Below are 7,501 nucleotides of genomic sequence, written 5' to 3'. Positions count from 1 at the left end.
CTGAAAAGTTATATTTTAGCTGGTGTCAGTGATCTAATGTTGCGTTTGGTCAGACTCAGCCCATTGCTTTACTGAAGTATATTATATTTTCCTTGTACAGCTGCAGACTGAGGAAGATCCTGAAACACACCAGCAAACCCTAAAACAGACAACAGTTTACAGATGTTTTTCAGTGGCAGCAGAACTATGACTAAACTTTTGGGTGAAACTTGTTTACTTTTTTCTTACTTTTATTACTTGTGGAAAAACTTGAAACAATTTTAAATAAGTATAAAGAATGGCATTGGTTTTGTACATTTAATTTTTGTTTAACGTTATTAATAAAAAATGTTGTTCAATTAGCATGTTTTTGTGTTTTGCTTTGGTACCAAAATTGGTACCGAGAACCGTGGATTCTCACTGGTATTGGTACCGAATACTGAAATTTTGGTACCGTGACAACACTAGTGCACAAGTATTACTCCAAATAAATTTAATTATAATTTTTATACCAGTAAGTCTCGAGCGATATGTGAGTAAATATGAAAATAGATTTTAACTATACGGAGCATGAAATAAATGCATTTTAAATATATGACTTTTTTTTTTTTACCAGGGAGGGGATGTAGCTTCCTCCAGCTTTAATGTTTATTCTTTTGTCTTAAGTCCACCTGTCTCATCACACGGGACCCTGTGTGGTCCATTTCCTTGTGACATCAATCACAGAGTGCTCCGTCTGTGAGCAGCGCCTTCACACATCTCAATGGATTTAGTGTTTATATTACATCCTCTCTGTTTTCTCAACATGTAAGGCCCTATTTAAAGGGAGGTACAAAAACAGGGGCGACCACTGCAAATGTTACACCCAGCTGTGAATCACATGCACTGAATGATGCTCAACTGAAACTGTATAAGGGGGGTGCAAGAAGATCATTCAATCCATTGAGTCCACAGTGCATCTATTCAGTAGATAAAGGGCACCCCTAATGAATTAAACACGAAACGGTATAAAACAGACTACCATAGATGCCAGTCCATGCAATAAAACAGAAGAAAGACTCGGTAAAACCATGTTGAATGTGTCTAGTGCACAATAACTATAATGTTGGCCAGCGTGGGTAGTAAGAAACTACATGTCATTTTGGTATTTAGTCCAATTACAATATTAGTTCTTTTATACACTCTTAAAAATAAAGGTGCTTAAAAGTTTCTTCACAGTGATGCCATAGAAGAACCATTTTTGGTCCCACAAAGAACCATTCAGTCAAAGGTTCTTTAAAGAACTATCTCTTTCTTACCTTTTTATAATCTGAAGAACCTTCTTTCGCCACAAAGAACCCTTTGTGAAACAGAAAGGTTCTTCAGATGTTAAAGGTTCTTTATGGAACCATTTAGACAAAAAAGGTTCTTCTATGGCATCGTGAAGCACCTTTATTTTTAAGAGTGTATGTGTAATTAAATTACAGACACTTTTTATTGATTGCATATTAATTGTTACATATCGGGTAATAGCAATAAATCCATTCATAACTTACTGGTTGTGGCCATACATTTTAAAAACTCTGTCCAAAGCCAAAGCCCCCCCTTTTTATTTTATTTATTTTGGTCAAAATAGTACAAAATCATTCTTGTGTGTAAATACACAATCCAAAAGTAGATTAGATTACCTAAAAGTGTCATATAAAAGATAATGTTACTGATTATTTCAGTCATATCATTTGGAATCAGTGTCAGATAACCCAACACTGCAGACATCATGACTAACTCCCTACATGCAAAACTAGAGACCCTAAAGTGAGAAGGGACCGTCACATCACTTAAACTGATGTGCGTAAAGAGGAGTGAAATCACAGTTTGAATTTTGGATGACAGGGGGCTTCGCGAGTGCGTCCCATCTCAAAGCCCCTGTGTGGGGAGGAGCCCCGCCGATTGTTGTTTTATCTCAATGGGAGCGGGAGGAGAGACACAAAGCGCGTTGAAGACCCTCACAATAACCATGGAAGCGCAGGAGAATGGCCTCTCATCCGCAGCCGATATAAATTGATTTAATGTTACCATGTTTATAAACGATTACATCTGATGTGTTTATTATCACGAGAGGAAGAAAAAAAAACAATTGGCTGTGGTCGCAGGAAAAGTGTAGGCTATGTAGGCTACTAGAGTTTAAAGAGCAGCGCGCTGTGACCATAAAGCCATAAGCAAATATTGTGACACAAGCAAACGAACATTTTAAACTGTAAAAACAGTTTAAATTTAATGTTTCAGCCTTTGTAAGAAATAGCTTATTAAGCGTCCATCAGGTGCAAAAAGGAAAGAAAATCAGCAAAAGTATAAATCAAATATCTTGAGCAGATTGAACTGTTGTAAACTGACCGTTACGCTTTGAAGCTCTTGTGTCGCACTGACCGGGCTATTTCACTAAATTGTTGCACAAAACAAGTGATGGACATGTAATGCGATATATAAGTTACTTACCTAACACTTTATTGTAACACTCCAAGGCAAACGACAAAAGATCCGGGATAGATTAAACCGGTCAGCGCTGTGTCCGTCAATCGGATGATAAATACATCGTGACAATCGCACTGCGCTTCCACTGTTCCCGCACAGAAGTTGTTCTTGAACAGCTCAATCAGTTTGGGCAAGAGAGGGTTTTCTTACAGGACGCTGCGTGGATTCTCCAGTCCATGCGGTGTGAGTGTGGATGCGCGTAAAGCTCGACATGCGCTGCCATGCAGTCCGTTAAGTGCTTGTCCCGTCTGAACTAGTGGACTTGGGTAGAGAGCCTTGTCTTTTCTGAGCAGGGATGTGCTAATCTCATTAACCTACGGGCTTGACAGATCGAGGGAACAGCTCCACCCAGCGATCTGTCTTCCTCCGGCGGAGAGGCTATTTGGGGAGGTTAGCGAATGCCGTTTCTAAAATCAACCTGTGGCGCACCGCTACACTGCAGCTCTCTGATTATTCCCACAAACGTTTCATACGCGAAACACCCATGATTAGACAGGACTTTCACGTGCCACTTTAATAAATCAGCCTTGATTTACTATTGGCTGGTGTGTTTTAGGACGGGCGTAACTCTTACAGTGCACAAAATAAAAGGGTACACCCCCTCTGAATAAATACAAAAGATGTATTTTCTTAATAATCCCTAATACAAATCCTAGAAAAATGGCAAAATTGAAATGTATTCAGCATATACTTAATAAAAACAGAGAAACATACGTCACAAATATCTGTAAAATATAAATTAGCCAGTTTTGTTTAAATGGATTGCAGAAATGAGTACACCCTATATTTAATTCTACAAATGTATAATATTCTAGTACTTAGTATGTCCTCCATAATTTTAAGTATACTGCTCTAAACCTTCTTGGCATTGAGTGTACAAGTTTATGACAAATTGTCACGTCTGTCCACTCCTGGAGGACGCCCTCTAATTGCCCTGGTCTTTAATGGGAAGCATTGTTTAACTCGTCTCTACAGAATCCCCTACAGGTGCTCAAGAGTGTTAAGATTTGGTGAAATACATGTCCACTGAAGGATTTTTACCTTCGGAGAATGCATATTGTCATTGTCATGTTGAAAAAAATGTACAAGAACGCACGGAATGATGAGAGAGCATCTTCTGTTTCAAGTTTTTGTTTTACATCACATGGTGGTGTGTGATTTCATGACAGCATTGATAAAGCACAACTCCCTCACACCTTCAGCACTCATACAGTGCATCCCTATATAAGAGCTTTACTACCACTGATCTTCACTGTGGGAACCAGGCACTTCTCACTATACTCCTCCTCTAACAACACCATAACATTTTGGATGCCGTTAGACCCGAAATGATTGACTTGGTCTCATGAGACCAGGGGCCCGTTCTTCGTACCTCGCTTATTACATCTGAGATGATTTGAAAGATTCCAGATCTTCTAATCCTGATAACTGATCTCTGGCTAATTTGGTTCTTCAAACGAATTTGCGTATTAGATTAAAATATCTGGATGAAATTGTCTAGGATTACTGCGCGTTCTCGTGTTCCCCGAAAAGGGCAGATGTATCGATGCTCGAAACCACGATCAGCCATGCAGCGATTGGCTGGCGGCGAGACAGCAATGTAATGACATCATATAATTCAAAAAGACACCTGACTAATGGGTTTTCATGTTTTTGTGTCGTCGCTCCGGCCGGACACGGCATCAACAGTATGTGAGGAGCGTAACATTTCCGTCTCACGCTTGAGGTATTCGGCCAATCACAACGCACTGGATAGCTGGCCAATCACAAAATTCTTTTTAGCAGCATCATATGACCCCTTTAAAGTTTCTTAAGGGTCAAGATCATGTTATCTGCATCTCCTGCGCTCCATCAAGCCACTCCCATAATAGCTGTCACCACTCAAATTAATGTACGGCTCAGATTAACTGTATACATAAAGAAATTATTTCATCATAAATATTTTAATGAGTAAAAGTGTCTGTGTCTATATATAGACACAGCCAGTTTTACTCATTGAAATATACTATAGCCTATAGACTACACAACATTATTATATTGTTTTTCAATTAATTTTTCAATTATTATTATTTTAAATTACTGTCCCTGGATCAGTAGGATACTCTTCTAATGAAGTAGCAGTAGGACAGATTTTAAGTATCAATTCTGCTTAAAAAGATGCGATCTAATCCTGTTTACATTAAATAAGCCTGCTCCCGAGCAGGTTTAAGCTAACAGACCTGTTGCTATGACAGAAACTCCGTGAAGAGCTTCGAAGAACCAAACAATCCAAGATCAGGCGAAATCGTCAACAATCAAATCCAGCTAACTGAGTTAGCGACGTACGAAGAACGGGCCCCAGGGTATGGATTCCCCGAAATCTATATTTTGTAAATATGGGCCTATCAATGTACATTTTATATAGCCTACCTGTACTCAGTGGCGTGCACAGACCTCCGGAGGGGCAGGGGCTAAGCGACGTTGCTAGGGCACAATCGCGGTGCCCTAGCATATATATATATATATACACTGTATATATATGTATATATATATATATACACACACAGCAAGGCTGTAAGGTCTTTGTGCTAATACATATGTGCTAGTGCTCATTGTTTGTGTTTCATAAATTAATAACTCTTATAGGTGAATGAATTATTCTTGTACTGACTTTTGTTCTCTTACAACAAAGCACACAACTGTTTTGGTGGCTTTTCCTGCCTCTAAAGACTGACTATGGCTCAAGCCGCTGTGCAGCCTGTGAAGGAGTATTTCATTAGTTGTGAATTGATGTGAATGACAGAGGAAGGCTGTAATAGTGTTAACTACTAGAGGAAGCCACAGGTAAGAAATTATTTTAGGTCTCATAATTTGTGTCATACCTGGCACAAATGAAATTCTGCAAACAGACTCTGAAGTTCAAAACAACTTGTGCTCTGTGACGTCCATCATTTCCATATGTGTTTTTATATAATTATGATCTACCTAATGATATACATTGTAAAACAAAAAAACGACTGCCAAACGACTTTAATTTATTTATCGTGTAACTCTAAGAGACTTCTTATATTTACATTTACCCACTGCTATCATGAAAAAAACGCCATTACTTGTGTTGTATGTAGAATTTTAAAACCTAAATTTAACATTCAAAACCAAACATTTAAAAAAAAAAAAAGGCACCCTCTTTAATCATGTTTGAGTCAAGTGACTGAAAGTCTGCTGACTTTTTTCTTGACATATATATGGCCATCAGCGGGGCAGAGTTATGCCAATAAATACAAAAACATGAACAGAGATACAAATCGGTACAAATCTCACATTATCAAAGATCCTATCAAATATAATATTTGTGTATATATATATATAGAGAGAGAGAGAGAGAGAGAGAGAGAGAGAGAGAGAGACTACACACATGATGTTTTAGTGTGCTGTTTTAGTGCATTGCCACATATTGTTGTTAGGGTGTTTTGAGTGGTTGGTTGCTTTTGAACAGTTAAGTTAGTGTAGGTTATGGCCCCTTCCATGGTTTGCAGCTTGACGTGCTGTGAGGGCTTGTGTGCATTAGTGATGCTGATAGCTACACCACTGGTTCTTCACAACTTCTGACAGGGTCACCTGTGGACAGGTCTCAGCTGAGATGCCCGACAAAGACAAATCACTTGATTCTGGACAACAGAAGATCGGCCCCTCAGGTTATTATGCATTTGGTCTATAGAAATAGATACAGATACTGAAATCACTGCTATACAAAGGCATGTTCACATAAATGATGAAATTCATTTAAATATAACAACCTTAAGTCTGAACTTCATAATAACTAATAATTATAAAAAAGCATAACAAAACTGTAATGTGCATAATAAAATCTGTAATGTGCTTATTTGTATATGTAAACAGAATGTGCACAAAAACTACTGCTGCCAGTCAATTATGAGCTCAACTATCAATAGTCCCCTGTTGCAAACGTAATAATAATAATAATAATAAACATCATTATAAATAGCTACCTGAAACTGTTGATGATGTAAGGGAAACACGTGGCTTCTGTCTCCAGTAATTTAGCAGCTGAAGTAATGAGGCACATAGCGGAAACTGGAGAATGCCATAATCACTAAAGTCAAGCGGACCACACTCGTTTCTCAGGTAAACCGCAACAAACGGATAAACAGAAGATTAATGAGTGTTTGTTTTTTACCTAAAATCGAGCTAGATAACCAATGACCGTTTGTTGATATAAAGTTTGGTTAGCATCAGTAGCACGAGACCATTGACCCTGTTTAATAAAGAGGATTTCAAGACATTACGTATTATTTAATGACTGACTGATATGTTTACAGAAATTGCGGTAATATTCTGCATACTAAAAGACTATTTATTTAGTTTTTTTCCAGATGAGATATTGTAGTTTTGTTGCGTAACGCTGGCTAAAATAATATGCTAACTGAGATAAGTTACTTAGCTTTTACGTGTATAAACCTTAGTAGTGTTAAGTGGTTTTATTCAATAAGCATATCCGTTTAACGTTTACTTCGTGTGCTTAAAAGACGTTTGGTCCGATGTCTTTGCTGGCTTCTTGAATTTAAAACTTGTATGTAAATCTTGTGAAGTCTTGTTTACATGCTAATACAAGTGTAGCTGCTAGTCAGCGCTACCTGCGTGTGCCAGGCCACGTAAGCAACAGTTCACATGAAAAGCTAGTTAATATATATTCATTTATTTATTTGTTATTTTATTTTTTTGGTGTTTCAACATAAAGTAGCTAGTGGAAATTCCTAAAATAGCTTCTGTCAACATCGGCCAAGGTTGAATTCGGTCTTATCAGCAATGTTAGCTGTTGCAGAGTGCCTCTACAGTAGGCTACTGTAGATATCCATCAATATTTAATTTTTCCACACCTCAACTATGCGGTTTCTTTTAATCTGACATAGTAAAAGAGAATCCAATGACCTCAGAACCAACAGACATAGCAACAACACGCATGTCCAACAAAACTTCATTCATCTGCCTTTTGTTCTTTTTACAGTGAAAA

At 37.9% G+C, this 7,501-nt stretch overlaps 1 protein-coding gene across 1 annotated transcript in view; it reads right to left on the bottom strand.

Moving 5' to 3' along the window:
• Positions 1–2,756, bottom strand: part of LOC107669515 (G-protein coupled receptor 98-like) — a 142,545-nt gene extending 139,789 nt beyond the window's left edge. The window contains 1 exon segment of the mRNA XM_016461784.1: positions 2,455–2,756. The gene's annotated coding sequence lies outside the window, so the exon portion shown is untranslated.
• Positions 2,757–7,501: the final 4,745 nt, after the last annotated feature.

The sequence above is a fragment of the Sinocyclocheilus anshuiensis genome, unplaced genomic scaffold (genome assembly GCF_001515605.1).
Source record: "Sinocyclocheilus anshuiensis isolate Anshui unplaced genomic scaffold, SAMN03320099.WGS_v1.1 scaffold356, whole genome shotgun sequence".
Lineage (NCBI taxonomy): Eukaryota > Metazoa > Chordata > Actinopteri > Cypriniformes > Cyprinidae > Sinocyclocheilus > Sinocyclocheilus anshuiensis.
This window is presented reverse-complemented; position numbering and strand designations above follow the sequence as displayed.